A 21,089-nucleotide genomic window follows, 5' to 3' on the forward strand; every position below is an offset into this window, starting at 1 on the left:
CTGTGAGTACAAAGGTGCACCTGACTACAGATGCATGGACCAGTAGGCATGGCCAGGGACGTTATGTGTCCATCACGGCACACTGGGTGAATGTGGTGGATGCAGGGTCCACAGGCGACATCAATTTAGGGACAGTTGTGCCTAGCCCACGGTCTAGGAAACAGTTGGCTGTAGGCGTTCGCACCCCCTCCTCCTCCTCCTCGTCCTCCTGCAGAAGCTACAGCTCTTCCACAGAACGCAGTCGGCCAACCACTCCATCGGCAGATGACACTGTTGCACACCAGTTGTCCCATTATGGGCCAGCTACTGCCAAGCGTCAGCAGGCTGTATTGGCTATGAAGTGTTTGGGCGACAACAGACACACCGCGGAAGTTCTGTCCGAGTTCTTGCAACAAGAAACGCAGTCGTGGCTGGGCACAGTAGATCTTGAGGCAGGCAAGGTAGTGAGTGATAACGGAAGGAATTTCATGGCTGCCATCTCCCTTTCCCAACTGAAACACATTCCTTGCCTGGCTCACACCTTAAACCTGGTGGTGCAGTGCTTATTGAAAACTTATCCTGGGTTCTCCGACCTGCTCCTCAAAGTGCGTGCACTTTGCTCACATATCCGACGTTCGCCTGTACACGCCAGCCGTATGCAGACCTATCAGCGGTCTTTGAACCTTCCCCAGCATCGCCTAATCATAGACGTTGCAACAAGGTGGAACTCAACACTGCACATGCTTCAGAGACTGTGCGAACAGAGGCGTGCTGTTATTTATTTGTGGGAGGATACACGGGCAGGCAGTAGGATGGCAGACATGGAGTTGTCAGGTGTGCAGTGGTCGAAGATACAAGACATGTGTCAAGTCCTTCAGTGTTTTGAGGAATGCACACGGCTGGTTAGTGCAGACAACGCCGTAATAAGCATGAGCATCCCCCTAATGCGTCTGCTGATGCAAAGTTTGACGCACATAAAGGAGCAGGCGTCTGCACCAGAGGAAGAGGGAAGCCTTGATGACAGTCAGCCATTGTCTGGTCAGGGCAGTGTACAGGACGAGGTAGCGGGCGAAGAGGAGGTGGAGGACGAGGAGGATGATGGGGATGAGTATATTTTTAATGCGGAAACTTTCACGGGGGCACAGGAAATTGGTTGCGTGTCACGGCCGGGTTCTGGTTTTTTGAGGGACACAAGTGACGTAGATTTGCCTGCAACTGCCCCTCAACCAATCACAACCGGAGATTTGACAACTGGAACTTTGGCCCACATGGCGGATTATGCCTTACGTATCCTAAAAAGGGACACACGCATTACGAAAATGATGAACGATGACGATTACTGGTTGGCCTGCCTCCTTGATCCACGCTATAAAGGCAAATTGCAAAATATTATGCCACATGAGAACTTGGAACTAATATTAGCAACCAAACAATCAACTCTTGTTGACCGTTTGCTTCAGGCATTCCCAGCACACAGCGCACGTGATCGTTCTCACACAAGCTCCAGGGGGCAGCAGACTAGGAGTGTTAGGGGTGCACACATCAGAAGTGGCGTTGGACAGAGGGGTTTTCTGACCAGGTTGTGGAGTGATTTTGCTATGACCGCAGACAGGACAGGTACTGCTGCATCAATTGAAAGTGACAGGAGACAACATTTGTCCAGTATGGTTACTAACTATTTTTCATCCCTTATCGATGTTCTCCCTCAACCGTCATTCCCATTTGATTACTGGGCCTCCAAATTAGACACCTGGCCAGAATTGGCAGAATATGCATTGCAGGAGCTTGCTTGCCCGGCAGCAAGTGTCCTATCAGAAAGAGTATTCAGTGCTGCAGGTTCAATATTAACCGAAAAAAGGACTCGTCTGGCTACCCAAAATGTTGACGATCTAACATTCATTAAAATGAACCACAACTGGATTTCGAAATCTTTTGCCCCACCTTGCCCGGCCGACACCTAGCTTTCCTATGAAAAGCTCTTGCCTGTGAATTACTTTTCTAATGTCTAATTTGCTGCAGCTGATTGTACAGCATACGACATGTTTACACCTCCCTAAATGGCAAAACTCCCCACACGGGGCCGTGGTATCGCGACTTGGCGCAAGCACCCGTGAGACTGCTGTTTGTCTGAAGAGGTGGGTGTGCTCGCTTTTGGTTGACGGCATTGCTACTGGGTCCCTCATAGTACAATGTAGTGTCTCTGGCGGTGGTGGTGCGCACCCAACGTCAGACACACCGTTGTAACATGAGGGGCCCTGGGGCGGTCCCGCCGGCCTCAAGAGAGTTCCCCCCTACCCCAGCTCAAAATGTGCTCTACCACGTGCAAAATTATGTCGCACAGCTCCACCAATCTTTAGTCTATTCGCTGACATCATTCAATGTCTGGCACTGACAATACAAATTTGTAGACATCTATGATGCAACTTAAAGTAGTCTGTGTCTGTGTCCTATATTGGCACCATTAAATAGTTACTGCCAAATTACAATGTCAGAAACTCAGTAGATGAGCCCACCCCTGTACCTAAGTATGCCACCTTTTTTTTTTGTTTTGGTTGTTTTGCGAGACATTAACATCTATTTATATTTTGGGAGTACTGGGACAGACACTCCTTGCACTACTCCTCCACTCACCACCAAGCTGCCTGTGTATCCATGTAACCGCTGTAAAACTGCCATGAGCCTATTGTTTGTTATTTTAGGCCTTTGATAGCCTGTCTGCGGTCCCTACTTTAAATACTCCTCCACTGACCACCAAGCTGCCTGCCCGTGTATCCATGTAACCGCTGTGAAACTGCCATGAGCCTATTGTTTGTTATGTTAGGCCTTTGATAGCCTGTCTGCGGTCCCTACTTTAAATACTCCTCCACTGACCAGACCACTGCTGCCCGTGTACCCCTGGAACCAATTATAAAGTGCCTACAGCCAGCCCATTTTCTTATGTTAGGCCTTTGAAGCCTGTCTGCGGTCCCTACTTTAAATACTCCTCCACTCACCACCACCAAGCTGCCTGCCCGTGTATCCATGTAACCGCTGTGAAACTGCCATGAGCCTATTGTTTGTTATTTTAGGCCTTTGATAGCCTGTGTGCGGTCCCTACTTTAAATACTCCTCCACTCACCACCAAGCTGCCTGCCCGTGTATCCATGTAACCGCTGTGAAACTGCCATGAGCCTATTGTTTGTTATTTTAGGCCTTTGATAGCCTGTGTGCGGTCCCTACTTTAAATACTCCTCCACTCACCACCAAGCTGCCTGCCCGTGTATCCATGTAACCGCTGTGAAACTGCCATGAGCCTATTGTTTGTTATGTTAGGCCTTTGATAGCCTGTCTGCGGTCCCTACTTTAAATACTCCTCCACTGACCAGACCACTGCTGCCCGTGTACCCCTGGAACCAATTATAAAGTGCCTACAGCCAGCCCATTTTCTTATGTTAGGCCTTTGAAGCCTGTCTGCGGTCCCTACTTTAAATACTCCTCCACTCACCACCACCAAGCTGCCTGCCCGTGTATCCATGTAACCGCTGTGAAACTGCCATGAGCCTATTGTTTGTTATTTTAGGCCTTTGATAGCCTGTGTGCGGTCCCTACTTTAAATACTCCTCCACTCACCACCAAGCTGCCTGCCCGTGTATCCATGTAACCGCTGTGAAACTGCCATGAGCCTATTGTTTGTTATGTTAGGCCTTTGATAGCCTGTCTGCGGTCCCTACTTTAAATACTCCTCCACTGACCAGACCACTGCTGCCCGTGTACCCCTGGAACCAATTATAAAGTGCCTACAGCCAGCCCATTTTCTTATGTTAGGCCTTTGAAGCCTGTCTGCGGTCCCTACTTTAAATACTCCTCCACTGACCAGACCACTGCTGCCCGTGTACCCCTGGAACCAATTGTAAAGTGCCTACAGCCAGCCCATTTTCTTATGTTAGGCCTTTGAAGCCTGTCTGCGGTCCCTACTTTAAATACTCCTCCACTCACCACCACCAAGCTGCCTGCCCGTGTATCCATGTAACCGCTGTGAAACTGCCATGAGCCTATTGTTTGTTATTTTAGGCCTTTGATAGCCTGTCTGCGGTCCCTACTTTAAATACTCCTCCACTCACCACCAAGCTGCCTGCCCGTGTATCCATGTAACCGCTGTGAAACTGCCATCATGAGCCTATTGTTTGTTATGTTAGGCCTTTGATAGCCTGTCTGCGGTCCCTACTTTAAATACTCCTCCACTGACCAGACCACTGCTGCCCGTGTACCCCTGGAACCAATTATAAAGTGCCTACAGCCAGCCCATTTTCTTATGTTAGGCCTTTGAAGCCTGTCTGCGGTCCCTACTTTAAATACTCCTCCACTGACCAGACCACTGCTGCCCGTGTACCCCTGGAACCAATTATAAAGTGCCTACAGCCAGCCCATTTTCTTATGTTAGGCCTTTGAAGCCTGTCTGCGGTCCCTACTTTAAATACTCCTCCACTCACCACCACCAAGCTGCCTGCCCGTGTATCCATGTAACCGCTGTGAAACTGCCATGAGCCTATTGTTTGTTATTTTAGGCCTTTGATAGCCTGTGTGCGGTCCCTACTTTAAATACTCCTCCACTCACCACCAAGCTGCCTGCCCGTGTATCCATGTAACCGCTGTGAAACTGCCATGAGCCTATTGTTTGTTATGTTAGGCCTTTGATAGCCTGTCTGCGGTCCCTACTTTAAATACTCCTCCACTGACCAGACCACTGCTGCCCGTGTACCCCTGGAACCAATTATAAAGTGCCTACAGCCAGCCCATTTTCTTATGTTAGGCCTTTGAAGCCTGTCTGCGGTCCCTACTTTAAATACTCCTCCACTCACCACCACCAAGCTGCCTGCCCGTGTATCCATGTAACCGCTGTGAAACTGCCATGAGCCTATTGTTTGTTATTTTAGGCCTTTGATAGCCTGTGTGCGGTCCCTACTTTAAATACTCCTCCACTCACCACCAAGCTGCCTGCCCGTGTATCCATGTAACCGCTGTGAAACTGCCATGAGTCTATTGTTTGTTATGTTAGGCCTTTGATAGCCTGTCTGCGGTCCCTACTTTAAATACTCCTCCACTGACCAGACCACTGCTGCCCGTGTACCCCTGGAACCAATTATAAAGTGCCTACAGCCAGCCCATTTTCTTATGTTAGGCCTTTGAAGCCTGTCTGCGGTCCCTACTTTAAATACTCCTCCACTCACCACCACCAAGCTGCCTGCCCGTGTATCCATGTAACCGCTGTGAAACTGCCATGAGCCTATTGTTTGTTATTTTAGGCCTTTGATAGCCTGTGTGCGGTCCCTACTTTAAATACTCCTCCACTCACCACCAAGCTGCCTGCCCGTGTATCCATGTAACCGCTGTGAAACTGCCATGAGCCTATTGTTTGTTATGTTAGGCCTTTGATAGCCTGTCTGCGGTCCCTACTTTAAATACTCCTCCACTGACCAGACCACTGCTGCCCGTGTACCCCTGGAACCAATTATAAAGTGCCTACAGCCAGCCCATTTTCTTATGTTAGGCCTTTGAAGCCTGTCTGCGGTCCCTACTTTAAATACTCCTCCACTGACCAGACCACTGCTGCCCGTGTACCCCTGGAACCAATTATAAAGTGCCTACAGCCAGCCCATTTTCTTATGTTAGGCCTTTGAAGCCTGTCTGCGGTCCCTACTTTAAATACTCCTCCACTCACCACCACCAAGCTGCCTGCCCGTCTATCCATGTAACCGCTGTAAAACTGCAATGAGCCTATTGTTTGTTATTTTAGGCCTTTGATAGCCTGTCTGCGGCCCCTACTTGCAATACTCCTCCACTGACCACAATGCTGCCTGGAGTGCCTGCCTGTGTATCCATGTAACCGATGTAAAACTGCCATGACTGCCTACTGTTTGTTATTTTAGGCCTTTGATAGCCTGTCTGCAGCCCCTACTTGCAATACTCCTCCACTGACCACACCAATGCTGCCCGTGTACCCCTGGAACCTATTTAAAAGTTCATAGAGCCTAGTTATATATTTTATTTACTATTAATAAGGCCATGATGGACTACGCTGTACCACGCTACAAGCTAACCAGTCGACACTTCTTTTGCGAGAAAAGCCATCCCAACCCTCCACCAGCATGTAGAAGACCGCATTGTCCATGCACTCTGGCAATCTGTGAGTACAAAGGTGCACCTGACAACAGACGCATGGACCTGTAGGCATGGCCACGGAAGATTACGTGTCCATTACGGCGCAATGGGTTAATGTGGTGGATGCATGGTCCACAGGGGACAGCCTACTAAGTCTGTCTGCAGTCCCTAATTCAAATTGTGCTCCACTGTCTAAATCGGAACTTCCACCTTCTGGCTTTCGGCCTATAGTATCAGAAATTAAACTGCATTTGGCCTTCAACTTTGGTTAGGGCCTACTAACGGCTTCTGCCCCTCCCTGGTGTTGCCCTCAACTAAATAAAGCTGAGCTTCAACCTTCTGCTCCAAATTACCATTTTGAAAAATGCAATAGGCTTTTCAGGCCTACTAAAGGAGTCTGTCTGCGTGCCCCTCCCTGGTGTTGTCCTCAACTAAATAAAGCTGAGCTTCAACCTTCCGGCTCTCATTATGTGGTTTTAAAAAAAAAAAAGGTGGTTAGGGCCTACTAACGGCTTCTGCCCCTCCCTGGTGTTGTCCTCAACTAAATAAAGCTGAGCTTCAACCTTCCGGCTCTCATTATGTGGTTTTAAAAAAAAAAAAGGTGGTTAGGGCCTACTAACGGCTTCTGCCCCTCCCTGGTGTTGTCCTCAACTAAATAAAGCTGAGCTTCAACCTTCCGGCTCTCATTATGTGGTTTTAAAAAAAAAAAAGGTGGTTAGGGCCTACTAACGGCTTCTGCCCCTCCCTGGTGTTGTCCTCAACTAAATAAAGCTGAGCTTCAACCTTCCGGCTCTCATTATGTGGTTTTAAAAAAAAAAAAGGTGGTTAGGGCCTACTAACGGCTTCTGCCCCTCCCTGGTGTTGTCCTCAACTAAATAAAGCTGAGCTTCAACCTTCCGGCTCTCATTATGTGGTTTTAAAAAAAAAAAATGGTGGTTAGGGCCTACTAACGGCTTCTGCCCCTCCCTGGTGTTGTCCTCAACTAAATAAAGCTGAGCTTCAACCTTCCGGCTCTCATTATGTGGTTTTAAAAAAAAAAAAGGTGGTTAGGGCCTACTAACGGCTTCTGCCCCTCCCTGGTGTTGTCCTCAACTAAATAAAGCTGAGCTTCAACCTTCTGCTCCAAATTACCATTTTAAAAAATGCAATAGGCTTTTCCGGCCTACTAAAGGTGTCTGCCCCTCCCTGGTGTTGTCCTCAACTGAACAAAGCTGAGCTTCCACATTCTGGCTTTCGCCCTATACTATCAGATATTAAACTGCATTTGGCCTACTAGTGTGGTTAGGCCCTTGAAACAGTGTCTGCTGCTCTTGGGTTTGCTACTCCACTGAACAAAGCAATGCCGCCTGTTTAGTCCTGTTACCAATTTTGAACTGCATGTAGCCTACTTTATTCTTTGGCCCTATATCTGTTTCCTCCTCATCCTGCCCATTGCCCAGCCACTGCTAAATGAGTCTGCTGGTACATTGACCGAGACCACTACATTCCCCTTGTACTCTACACAGCCAGAATCTGTCCCTGCTGAAAGTAAGGTTCCCCTTCCCGCATGTTATACCACCTTACACAGGGACAAAGAGGAAGGTGCAGATGAAAGTGCAGGTTCCTTCATCAGGTGGGGGGGCATACTCGTTGGCGACGTCACTGGCACAGGGCCCCTCAGAGTACGCAAAAGTGTCGCTGCTGGTGGGAGGCGCCCCCGCCATGCAAACACACCGCCGTACTTTGAGGGGCCCTGTGCCAGTGGCAATGCGAACGAGTGGGCCCCCCCCCTGCTTGCTCAGGATCACAGCACTTGCAACTTTTAAATAATTACCTTTCCCTGCAACACCGCCGTGACGTAGTCCGCATTTCCTGGGCCCACGAAAAACTTGAGCCGGCCCTACTCCCCCCACAACTTTTGCCAAATGACCCCCAATTCCCTATGCCCAACTATTATTATAAAGTTAATTAAGATTGACAAGCTTCAGAAACAAGAATGGATGTTTTTGGCATTAAAATGGGCACTGTAGGTGTTTTCCTGGCCTCCACTCACTGCCGACTATGCTTCCCCATTGACTTGCATTGGGTTTCGTGTTTCGGTCGATCCCCGACTTTTAGCGATAATCGGCCGACTGCACTCGACTCGACTCTGGACAAAATCGGGTTTCCCAAAACCCTACTCGATCTTAAAAAAATGAAAGTCGCTCAACCCTAGTGGAGATGGCTCATTCTGGAGGGCGGTAGATGACAACCAGCTGGAGGTTGGAGGGGGAATAGATGTGGACGGAGTGCACCTCAAATGAGAGAAGAGTAGCAGAGGGTGGTAGCGGGATTGGAGTAAAGGAGCAGGTGTCGGACAGGAGCAAGCCAACCCCTCCACCACATTTGTTGCTGGGGCGAGGGGTGTGAGAGAGGTGCAATCTGCCATAGGAAAGCGCAGCTGGAGAGTCAGAGGGGGTGAGCCAGGTTTCAGTGATGCCAAGGGAGGAGAGTTTGTTGGTGATGAAAAGGTCATGGATAAAGGCAGTTTGTTGCAGAGGGAGCGTGCGTTCCATAGTGCTCAATGAAGGGGGACCAGGTGAGTGGGGGCTGGATGGGTATGAGGTTATCATAGTTGGGAAAACATGCAGAGTATTGTGGCAGGGGTTTAGAAATGAGTGTGGTGATGTGTTGAGGAGGGCCGGGATTTGGGGATACGTCACCAGAGATGAGGAGTAGCAGACAGTGCGTTAGAAGATGGGAGCAGGATAGGACATAATGTGGCCGTGTGTGTCTGGAGAAAAAGGATTTTATGTGGAGGAAGAGCTGTGAGGAGGAGGTGAGATGGCTGGGGAGTATGAAGGGAGAAATGACTAGTTCTTTACTAGGTGGAGGAATTGCAGGAGATTGTAAGAAGGAAAGTAGTATGGGGGTGAAAGAGAAAATAAACCAAAACATTGTAGTGGTTTGGTATTCTGTTACCTTCCAGTCAATTCCAGTCCAATTCAGTCATAGAAAATCAATGCAATATACAGACACATTCAGGAACCAAGGAGAGCTGGGGAAAGTCAGTGCATACCATAGAAAATCAATGCAATATACAGACACATTCAGGAACCAAGGAGAGCTGGGGAAAGTCAGTGCATACCACAACAGCCGTGGAGATTCCTTTTGCTGCAATTATAGCTGCAAGTCCCTTTGGATTAGACTCTATGAGTTTTCCAAATCTTGCCGCTGGGATTTTTGCTAATTCCTCATGGCAAAACTGCCCCTGCTCTTTCAAGTTAGATGGTTTACTCTGGTGAACAGCAATCTTCAAGTCTGACCACAAATTATCTTTTGGATTAAGGTCTGGGCTGTGACTAGGCCACTCCAAAACATGTTGCTTTAGCAGTATACTTTGGGTCATTGGCTCCAGGTGAACCTTCATCACAGCCCTAAATCACTGACACACTGAAAATATACCTGTATTTCACACCATCCATTATCTCGTCGACTTGGACCATTTAACCTGTCCCTACTGCCAAAAAGCATCCCAACAGCATGATTCTTCCACCAGCATGTTTCACTGTGGGAATGGTGTTCTTGGGATGATGAGCTGTGTTTTTTGCGCAAGACATAGCATTTACCTTGGTGCCAAAAAGTTACATTTTTTGTGAGTAATTAAAGGCTTTATTTCTGCCCACTCTTCCATAAAAGCCAAGTCTTTGGAGTGTACGGCTGATTGTGGTCTTATGGACAGATACTCCAGTCTCTGCTTGGGAACTCTGCAGCTCCTGCAGGGCTACCCTTGGTCTCTGTGCTTCCTCTCTGATTAATGCCCTCTTTGCCTGGGCTAAGAATTTACTTGGGTGGCCCTCTCTTGGCAGTTTGTGGTGGTACCATGTTCTTTCCATTTGATGCTAATGAATTTGATGGTTCCGAGGGATCATCAGAAATTGGGATTTTTTTTATAACCCATCCGTGACTTGTACTTCTCAACAACTTTGTCCCTGACTTGTTTGGAAATCTCATTGGTCTTCCTGGTGTTGTTTTGAGATTTGCTTGGTCTTCATGGTGGTGTTTGGAGATCTACTTGGTCTTCCTGGTGGTGTTTGGAGATCTCCTTGGTCTTTATGGTGTTGTTTGGAGATCTCCTTGGTCTTCATGGTGTTGTTTGGAGATCTCCTTGGTCTTCATGGTGTTGTTTGGTTAGTGGTGCCTCTTGTTAATGGTTTTGCAGCCTCTGTGGCCTTTCAGATAAGGTAAAGTGTATATACTGACAGATATGTGACACTTAGATTGCACACAGGTGGATGTCCTGTTATTAAGCATGGGATTTATGAAGTGTATTGATTACACAAGTTATTTTTTAGGGGCTTCTTAGCAAAAGGAGTCAATACATATGTACATGACAATTTTTAGTTACTTGATCCCACAAATTTAATTTAAAATTTTTCTCACTTCACTGACTAAGACAATTTAATGCTGATGTATCACACACAAATCGGATTTTTAAAATATTTAAACACAAGTTGTAATATAACAAAATAGGTAGAAACCAACGGAGTGAATACTTTCACAAGCCACTGTAGATATGATGTGTACCTCAAAGTGTAAAAATGTGCCAAGTGATGAGAAGCTATACACAAAAAACTTCCAACAGTGATGCGGAAACAATTTGGCATAACTCTAGCTGTCTCGTGCATACATATACTATATACTGTAGTCTTGGGGTGAAAATGTGTTAAAGAGAATGTGTAAGTACTATCAACCCTCCTAAGATGTCTATATGGCCATGCAGGTCATAGGAAGTTAAGTAAAATGATACTTTGACATCTGCAATCAGAGGTCTTATTCCCAAGAAATCCGTTTTTTTAAATATGTAAATGAACTGTTAAGATCTGTGGGCTGGATATAGATCTCCCTGAGAATCTGCCTCCAGAGCTAATTTTAGATAAAAGGGGACAGTGTGAGACATATAATGACAGACGGTCTGCTCTCCTGACGTAAATGTCTCCTGTCCTCATTCATTTAAAATAAGCCCCTGTTGCAGATTATCGGGGAGATCTATATCCATCCCAAAGATCTTAAAGCTCATTAACATACAAAGAAAACCCTGGATTTCTCACGCAAAAGACATCGGATCACAGATAGCAAGGTATCGTTTTTTTCAGCTTTTTGTGACCTGCATGCCCATATAGATGGCGTATTAGGGTTGATCCTATTGACAGAATCCCTTTAAGTTATAGTATATGTGAAATTTAGTGCTAAAAGTTATTAATACCCTCAACAACTAGTTTTAACAGACACCTGGACTTGTGATTAATGTGCTTGGTATTTTTAGCCATTTTATGGAGGTGCTACAGTTTTATGTGTGGTTTGGACAACCTTTCATCATGGAACAGGTCCTCTGATGATGAGTTAATTATGAGAAGCAATGTACAGCGTCTATGCAAGATGGGTATAGAGTTGGTGTAATTCATTTACAGGAACCTCTCTTTGATGCAATGGAATACATTTTTTTTAGACTGTTATGTCTTAATAGAGCTTATTAACCCCTTTCTGACATCTGACGTACTATCCCGTCGAGGTGGGGTGGGCCCGTATGACCACGGACGGGATAGTACGTCATACACGATCGGCCGCGCTCATGGGGGGAGCGCGGGCGATCGCGGCCGGGTGTCAGCTGCATATCGCAGCTGACATCCGGCACTATGTGCCAGGAGTGGTCACGGACCGCCCCCGGCACATTAACCCCCAGCACACCGCGATCAAACATGATCGCGGTGTACCGGCGGTATAGGGAAGCATCGCGCAGGGAGGGGGCTCCCTCCGGGCTTCCCTGAGACCCCCGGAGCAACGCTATGTGATCGCATTGCTCCGAGGGTCTCCTACCTCCCTCCTTGCCGCAGGTCCCGGATCCAAGATGGCCGCGGCATCTGGGTCCTGCAGGGAGGGAGGTGGCTTTCCGAGTGTCTGCTCAGAGCAGACACTTGGTAAGCCTGCAGCCCTGCACAGCAGATCGCAGATCTGGCAGAGTGCTGTGCACACTGCCAGATCAATGATCTGTGATGTCGCCCCCCTGGGACAAAGTAAAAAAGTAAAAAAAAAATTCCCCACATGTGTAAAAAAAAAAATAAAAAAAATATCCTAAATAAAGAAAAAAAAAATATTATTCCCATAAATACATTTCTTTTGCTAAATAAAATAAAAAAAACAATAAAAGTACACATATTTAGTATTGCCGCGTCCGTAACGACCCAACCTATAAAACTGCCCCACTAGTTAACCCCTTCAGTAAACACCGTAAGAAAAAAAAAAAAACGAGGCAAAAAACAACACTTTATTATCATACCACCGAACAAAAAGTGGAATAACACGCGATCAAAAAGACTGATATAAATAACCATGGTACCGCTGAAAACGTCATCTTGTCCCGCAAAAAACGAGCCACCATACAGCATCATCAGCAAAAAAATAAAAAAGTAATAGTCCTGAGAATAAAGCGATACCAAAATAATTATTTTATCTATAAAATAGTTTTTATCGTATAAAAGCGCCAAAACATAAAAAAATGATATAAATGAGATATCGCTGTAATCGTACTGACCCGACGAATAAAACTGCTTTATCAATTTTACCAAACGCGGAACAGTATAAACGCCTCCCCCAAAAGAAATTCATGAATAGCTGGTTTTTGATCACTCTGCCTCACAAAAATCGGAATAAAAAGCAATCAAAAAATGTCACGTGTCCGAAAATGTTACCAATAAAAACGTCAAGTCAACTCGTCCCACAAAAAACAAGATCTCACATGACTCTGTGGACTCAAATATGGAAAAATTACAGCTCTCAAAATGTGGTAACGCAAAAAATATTTTTTGCAATGAAAAGCAACTTTCAGTGTGTGACAGCTGTCAATCATAAAAATCCGCTAAATAACCCGCTATAAAAGTAAATCAAACCCCCCTTCATCACCCCCTTAGTTAGGGAAAAATAAAAAAATTAAAAAATGTATTTATTTCCATTTTCCCATTAGGGTTAGGGTTAGGGCTAGAGTTAGGACTAGAGTTAGGGCTAGGGTTAGGGTTAGGGCAAGGGTTAGGGCTAGGGTTAGGGTTAGGGCTAGGGCTAGGGTTAGGGCTAGGGTTAGGGCTAGGGTTAGGGCTAGTGTTACGGCTAGTGTTAGGGCTAGTGATAGGGCTAGGGTTATTGCTAGGGTTAGGGCTAGGGTTGGGGCTAGGGTTGAGGCTACAGTTAGGGTTGGGGCTAAAGATAGGGTTAGGGTTTGGATTACATTTACGGTTGGGAATAGGGTTGGGTGTGTCTGGGTTAGAGGAGTGGTTAGGGTTACTGTTGGGATTAGGGTAAGGGGTGTGTTTGGATTAGGGTTTCAGTTATAATTGGGGGGTTTCCACTGTTTAGGCACATCAGGGGCTCTCCAAATGGGACATGGCATCCGATCTGAATTCCAGCCAATTCTGCGTTGAAAAAGGAAAACAGTGCTCCTTCCCTTCAGAGCTCTCCCGTGTGCCCAAACAGGGGTTTACCCCAACATATGGGGTATCAGCGTACTCAGGACAAATTGGACATCATCTTTTGGGATCCAATTTCTCCTGCTACCCTTGGGAAAATACAAAACTGGGGGCCAAAAAATAAGTTTTGTGGGAAAAAAAAGATTTTTTATTTTCATGGCTCTGCGTTGTAAACTGTAGTGAAACACTTGGCTGTTCAAAGTTCTCACAACACATCTAGATAAGTTCCTTGGGGGGTCTAGTTTCCGATATGGGGTCACTTGTGGGGGGTTTGTACTGTTTGGCTACATCAGGGGCTCTGCAAATGCAACGTGACGCCTGCAGACCAATCCATTTAAGTCTGCATTCCAAATGGCGCTCCTTCCCTTCCGAGCTCTGTCATGCACCCAAACAGTGGTTCCCCCCCACATATGGGGTATCAGCGTACTCAGGACAAATTGGACAACAACGCTTGGGGTCCAATTTATCCTGATACCCTTGTGAAAATACAAAACTGGGGGCTAAAAATCATTTTTGTGAAAAAAAAAAAGAATTTTTATTTTCACGGCTCTGCGTTATAAACTGTAGTGAAACACTTGGGGGTTCAAAGCTATCAAAACACATCTAGATAAGTTCCTTAGTGGGTCTACTTTCCAAAATGGTGTCACTTGTGGGGGGTTTCAATGTTTAGGCACATCAGGGGCTCTCCAAATGCAACATGGCGTCCCATCTCAATTCCAGTCAATTTTGCATTGAAAAGTCAAATGGTGCTCCTTTCCTTCCGAGCTCTGCCATGCGCCCAAACAGTGGTTTACCCCCACATATGGGGTATCAGCGTACTCAGGACAAATTGTACAACAAATTTTGGGGTCTATTTTCTCCTGTTACCCTTGGTAAAATAAAACAAATTGGAGCTGAAATAAATTTTGTGTGAAAAAAAGTTAAATGTTTATTTTTATTTAAACATTCCAAAAATTCCTGTGAAACACCTGAAGGGTTAATAAACTTCTTGAAAGTGGTTTTGAGTACCTTGAGGGGTGCAGTTTTTAGAATGGTGTCACACTTGGGTATTTTCTATCATATAGACCCCTCAAAATGACTTCAAATGAGATGTGGTCCCTAAAAAAAAATGGTGTTGTAAAAATGAGAAATTGCTGGTCAAATTTTAACCCTTATAACTCCGTCACAAAAAAAAATTTTGGTTCCAAAATTGTGCTGATGTAAAGTAGACATGTGGAAAATGTTACTTTTTAAGTATTTTGCGTGACATTTGTCTGTGATTTAAGGGCATAATAATTCAAAGTTGGAAAATTGCGAAATTTTCAAAATTTTCGCCAAATATCCATTTTTTTCACAAATAAACGCAAGTTATATCGAAGAAATTTTACCACTATCATGAAGTACAATATGTCACGAGAAAACAGTGTCAGAATCGCCAAGATCCGTTGAAGCGTTCCAGAGTTATAACCTCATAAAGGGACTGTGGTCAGAATTGTAAAAATTGGCCCGGTCATTAACGTGCAAACCACCCTTGGGGGTGAAGGGGTTAAAAGCAGACAATCACTTTAATTTTTAAGGGGTTTTACACTGATAGGTAGAGCTCTTGGAAGTCAGTTTCTACGTATATGGAGAACAGAGGTCCCATGTAATTGACCAATTTACGACCTATGACATATAGGTACATCATAGGTCACCTCCTCCGGCACTGAGCCCGTATATTTTCAGGCATATAACAGCTGATTTGATCAGATGTCATATTCCCCTAACAGCCGAGGGTGGAATCGCGAACCACCCGCGGCTGTTGACATGTTAAATGCCGCTATAAATCTCTGACAGTGGCATTTAACATGCCCGTGCAGGAAGCATTTCACTAGCTCCGCCCATCGGCACCCATGTCACATGATAGCGGGGCACCGGTGGGTTGGCATGGCAACCCAGGGTCTGCAGGAGATGCCTGTGGTTGTCATTCTGCTTTGAGCGCCGCCCGGTGGCCAGCATTCATAGCAAATGAGCATTACTGCTACATCTGCAAAGCGTTTGTATGTTCTCTCCGTGTTTGTGCGGGTTTCCTCAGGGTGCTCTGGTTTCCTCCCACATTCCAAAGACATACTGATAGGGAATTTAGATTGTGAGCCCCAATGGGGACAGCGATGATAATGTGTGCAAAACTGTAAAATGCTGCGGAATATGTTAGCGCTATATAAAAATAATAATTATTATTATTATTACTAGATGGTAGCATGATTCTAACGCATCGGGTATTCTAGAATATGTATGTAGTTTATTTATGAAGATTTTAGAATAATACATTGAATACACAATATTCGGCCGGCCGCGACCAATTAGCGAAGCGTGGTTCAAATCCCGTGCCAATTCGCGGCCGGACTGCACCTGTCACTGATTGTGCGTGACCGGCCACGTAGTATATTGAACAGCCATGTAGTATATAGCAGCCCATGTAGTAAATAGCACAGCCTCGTAGTACATAGCACAGCCATGTAGTACATAGCACAGCCCATGGAGTATATAGCACAGCCCACGGAGTATATAGCACAGCCACGTAGTATATAACACAGCCCCGTAGTATATAACACAGCCCACGGAGTATATAGCACAGCCACGTAGTATATAGCACAGCCCACGGAGTGTATAACAGCCCACATAGCATATAACACAGCCACGTAGTATATAACAGCCCACGCACGTAGTGTATAACACAGCCCATGTAGTGTATAACACAGGCCACGTAGGGTATAATACAGGCCACGTAGTGTATAACAGGCCACGTAGTGTATAACACAGCCCACATAGTATATAGCACAGCCCACGTAGTACATTGCACAGCCACATATTATATTGCACAGCCACGTAGTATATTGCACAGGCACGTAGTATATTGCACAGCCACGTAGTATGTTGTAAAGCCCATGCACGCAGTATATAACACAGCCCATGTAGTGTATAACACAGGCCACGTAGTATATAACAGTCCACATAGTGTATAACACAGCCACATAGTATATAGCACAGCCCACATAGTATATTGCACAGCCCATGTAGTATATTGCACAGCCACGTAGTATATTGCACAGCCCATGTAGTATATTGCACAGCCACAATGTATATTGCACAGCCATGTTGTATATTGCACAGCCCATGTAGTATATTGCACAGCCACATTGTATATTGCACAGCCACATTGTATATTGCAAAGCCCATGTAGTATATTGCACAGCCACGTTGTATATTGCACAGCCACGTTATATATTGCACAGCCCACATAGTATATTGCACAGCCCATGGAGTATATAGCACAGCCTACGTAGTATATTTCACAGCCATGCTGTATATTGCACAGCCCACATAGTATATTGCACAGCCCATGTAGTATATTGCACAGACAAGTTGTATATTGCACAGCCCACGCACGCAGTATATAACACAGCCCACGTAGTGTATAGCACAGCCCATGTAGTGTATAACTCAGCCCATGTAGTGTATAACAAAGGCCACGTAGTATATAACTGCCCACGTAGTGTATAACACAGCCACGTAGTATATAGCACAGCCCATGTAGTATATTGCACAGCCCATGCAGTATATTGCACAGCCCATGTAGTATATTGCACAGCCCACAAAGTATTTTGCACAGCCCATGTAGTATATTGCACAGCCACGATGTATATTGCACAGCCACATTGTATATTGCAAAGCCCACGTAGTATATTGCACAGCCACGTTGTATATTGCACAGCCATATTGTATATTGCACAGCCCACATAGTATATTGCACAGCCCATGGAGTATATAGCACAGCCTACGTAGTATATTTCACAGCCATGCTGTATATTGCACAGCTCACATAGTATATTGCACAGCCCATGTAGTATATTGCACAGACACGTTGTATATTGCACAGCCCACGCACGCAGTATATAACACAGCCCACGTAGTGTATAGCACAGCCCACGTAGTGTATAACTCAGTCCTGTAGTGTATAACACAGGCCACGTAGTATATAACTGCCCACGTAGTGTATAACACAGCCACGTAGTATATAGCACAGCCCATGTAGTATATTGCACAGCCCACGTAGTATATTGCACAGCCCACGTAGTATATTGCACAGCCCATGTAGTATATTGCACAGCCACGTAGTATATTGCACAGCCCACGTAGTATATTGCACAGCCCACATAGTATATTGCACAGCCCATGTAGTATATTGCACAGCCCATGTAGTATATTGCACAGCCACAATGTATATTGCACAGCCATGTTGTATATTGCACAGCCCATGTAGTATATTGCACAGCCACATTGTATATTGCACAGCCACATTGTATATTGCAAAGCCCATGTAGTATATTGCACAGCCACGTTGTATATTGCACAGCCACGTTATATATTGCACAGCCCACATAGTATATTGCACAGCCCATGGAGTATATAGCACAGCCTACGTAGTATATTTCACAGCCATGCTGTATATTGCACAGCTCACATAGTATATTGCACAGCCCATGTAGTATATTGCACAGACACGTTGTATATTGCACAGCCCACGCACGCAGTATATAACACAGCCCACGTAGTGTATAGCACAGCCCACGTAGTGTATAACTCAGTCCTGTAGTGTATAACACAGGCCACGTAGTATATAACTGCCCACGTAGTGTATAACACAGCCACGTAGTATATAGCACAGCCCATGTAGTATATTGCACAGCCCACGTAGTATATTGCACAGCCCACGTAGTATATTGCACAGCCCATGTAGTATATTGCACAGCCACGTAGTATATTGCACAGCCCACGTAGTATATTGCACAGCCCACATAGTATATTGCACAGCCCACGTAGTATATTGCACAGCCCTCATAGTATATTGCACAGCTCACGTAGTACATAGCAATGTGGGCATCATATCCCTGTTAAAAAAAAAGAATTAAAATAAAAAATAGTTATATACTCACCTTCCGTTGGCCCCTGGATCCAGGTGAAGCGTTTACCGATGCTCGTCGCGCGCTCCGGTTCCAAGAGTGCATTGCGGTCTCGCAAGATGATGACGTAGCGGTTTTGCGAGACCGCTACATCATCATCTCGCGAGATCACAATGCATGGAGCGGTCACCGGAGCATCGCTAGGAGCGGGAAAGGCCTTTTCTGGATCCAATGAGCCAACGGATGGTGAGTATATAACTATTTTTTATTTTTTTTAATTATTTTTACCATTAGATTGCTGCATAGGCAGCATCAATAGTAAAAAGTTGGTCACACGGGGTTAATAGCAGCGTTAACGGAACACCGCGGCATAACGCGGTCCGTTAACGCTGCCATTAACCCTGTCTGAGTGCTGACTGGAGGGGAATATGGAGCGGGCCCTGACTGCGGGGAGTAAGGAGCGGCCATTTTGCCACCGGACTGTGCCCATCGCTGATTGGTCGTGGCCGTTTTGCCGTGACCAATCAGCGACTTGGGATTTCCATGACAGAAAGAAAGAAAGACAGACAGAAAGATGGAAGTGACCCTTAGACCATTATATAGTAGATTACTGCTACACATAGTGGGGCTCAAGTAGCACAAGTGATCAGAAGATCACAGCTTCTAGTCTCCTATAGAGATTATTGAAGCAAGTAAAAAGTAAAAAAATGTTTTTAAAGAATATTTAAAATATTTACAAAAAGTTCAAATCACCCCCCATTCAAAATAAAACAATAAAAAAAGTAAAAAAATACACATATTTGGTATTGTTTAGTTCAGAAAGACCCGATCAAAATATAAAAGAATGAATCTGGTTGGTAAACGGCGTAACGAGAAAAAAAAGGAAAATGCCAGAATTAAGCTTTTTTTGGTCTATGCACCATTGGAATAAAATGCAATATCAGACAATCAAAGCATCATATCTACCCCAAAATAGTATCAATAAAAATGTCAGCTCGGTGTGCAAAATACAAGCCCTCCCCCTGCCCCAGATCCTGAAAAATGGACGCTACAGGTCTTGGAAAATGGAGCAATTTTTTTTTTTTTTTACAAGTTTTGAATTTTTTTTTCACCACTTAATTTTAATAGAAACTATGCATGTTTGATATCTGCATACTCAGAATGACAGGGAGAATCATATTGACAGGTCAGTTTTAGTATTTCATGAACATGGTAAAAAAGAAAACAAAAAACAATTTTGGAATTGCACTTTTTAGCAATTTCACCTCACTTGGAATTTTTTTCCCATTTCCCTGTACACTATTTGGTAATTTGGCCAAATCAATGATGTCGATCAAAAGAACAAAGAAGTTTTGACTCTGGAAAGAAGGGGAGCAAAAAAGCAAAAACGCTTCCCAAGGTGGTGACGGGGTGAGCCATTGTGGCCAGGCAGATATTTTATGTTGCATTAACCCTTTTCCAACGTTGGGTGTAATAGCCCTTGTCGTGTCTCCCCTTTTGATGTGGGCTCCGGCGCTGAGCTCACATCTTTCTCGGCACATGTTAGCTATTTTGAACAGCTGACATGTGCCTCTAACAGCCGCTGGTGGAATCGTGATCTACCCACGGCTGTTAATCTATGACAGCGGCATTTAACTTGCGCTTCTGGCAAGCGCACCGGAAATCCCGCCCATGGGTGACCCCGTCACGTGATCGCGGATCACCGATGGGTTGGCATGACAACCAGAGGTCTCCAGCAGACCTCTATCTTAGTCATAGCCAGATTGCCATGAGTGCCTCCCATAGAGACTATTGGAAGCATGCAAAAAGTAAAAAAAAATGTTTTAAAAAATATTAAAAATATTAAAAAAATAAAACAATATAAAAGAATCGCTGCTTTGAATTTTTTTCACCACTTAAATAAAAAAGTACCTTGACATGTTTGGTATCTATGAACTCGTAATGACCTGGAGAATCATAATGGAAGGTCAGTTTTAGCATTTAGCGAAGATGGTAAAGAAAAAAAAACAGCTGTGGAATTGCACTTGTTTTGCAATTTCACTGCACTTGGAATTTTTTTCCTGCTTTCCAGTACAAAATATGTTAAAATCAATCATGTCGTTCAAAAGTACAACTTATCCTGCAAAAAACAAGCCCTCACATGGCCATTTTGCCCAAAAAGTAAAAAAGTTATGGCTTCGGGAAGAAGTTCGTTAAGGGGTTAAGCTGTGGTATAACAATGCATGGATACGTCCAGTAGTTGATCTCCTAATATCTATAGGAAAATCCTGCATATTGTGAATTGATTCCCATGCAAACTTCAACAGCCAAATTAAACAAAACCTAAAACATCTCGCCTCATTGATGACGCATCCCACCCTCCTGTGATGATGTCTTTTCTCATTGGGGTACATTCAGAGTTCTGGTTGACGGTCGTTAAAATGGATTATTTACGCAGCTGACACTTTTATCGGTCATAGATCATTCAGTGCTCAGTTTGACAATGTGCTGCCGAGAACCGTCATGTTTTTTCTGCACAAAAACTAGTTCAACCAAATGAATGAGCATTTTGCTTTGCTCATTTGACCGGTGATTG

General features: G+C 45.0%; 1 protein-coding gene across 1 annotated transcript in view; it reads left to right on the plus strand.

Moving 5' to 3' along the window:
- The window catches only part of GUCY2D (guanylate cyclase 2D, retinal), a 75,404-nt gene that overhangs the window by 28,828 nt on the left and 25,487 nt on the right, over window positions 1–21,089 (plus strand). The gene's annotated exons all lie outside the window — the stretch shown is intronic.

This window comes from Ranitomeya variabilis, chromosome 5 (genome assembly GCF_051348905.1).
Source record: "Ranitomeya variabilis isolate aRanVar5 chromosome 5, aRanVar5.hap1, whole genome shotgun sequence".
NCBI lineage: Eukaryota > Metazoa > Chordata > Amphibia > Anura > Dendrobatidae > Ranitomeya > Ranitomeya variabilis.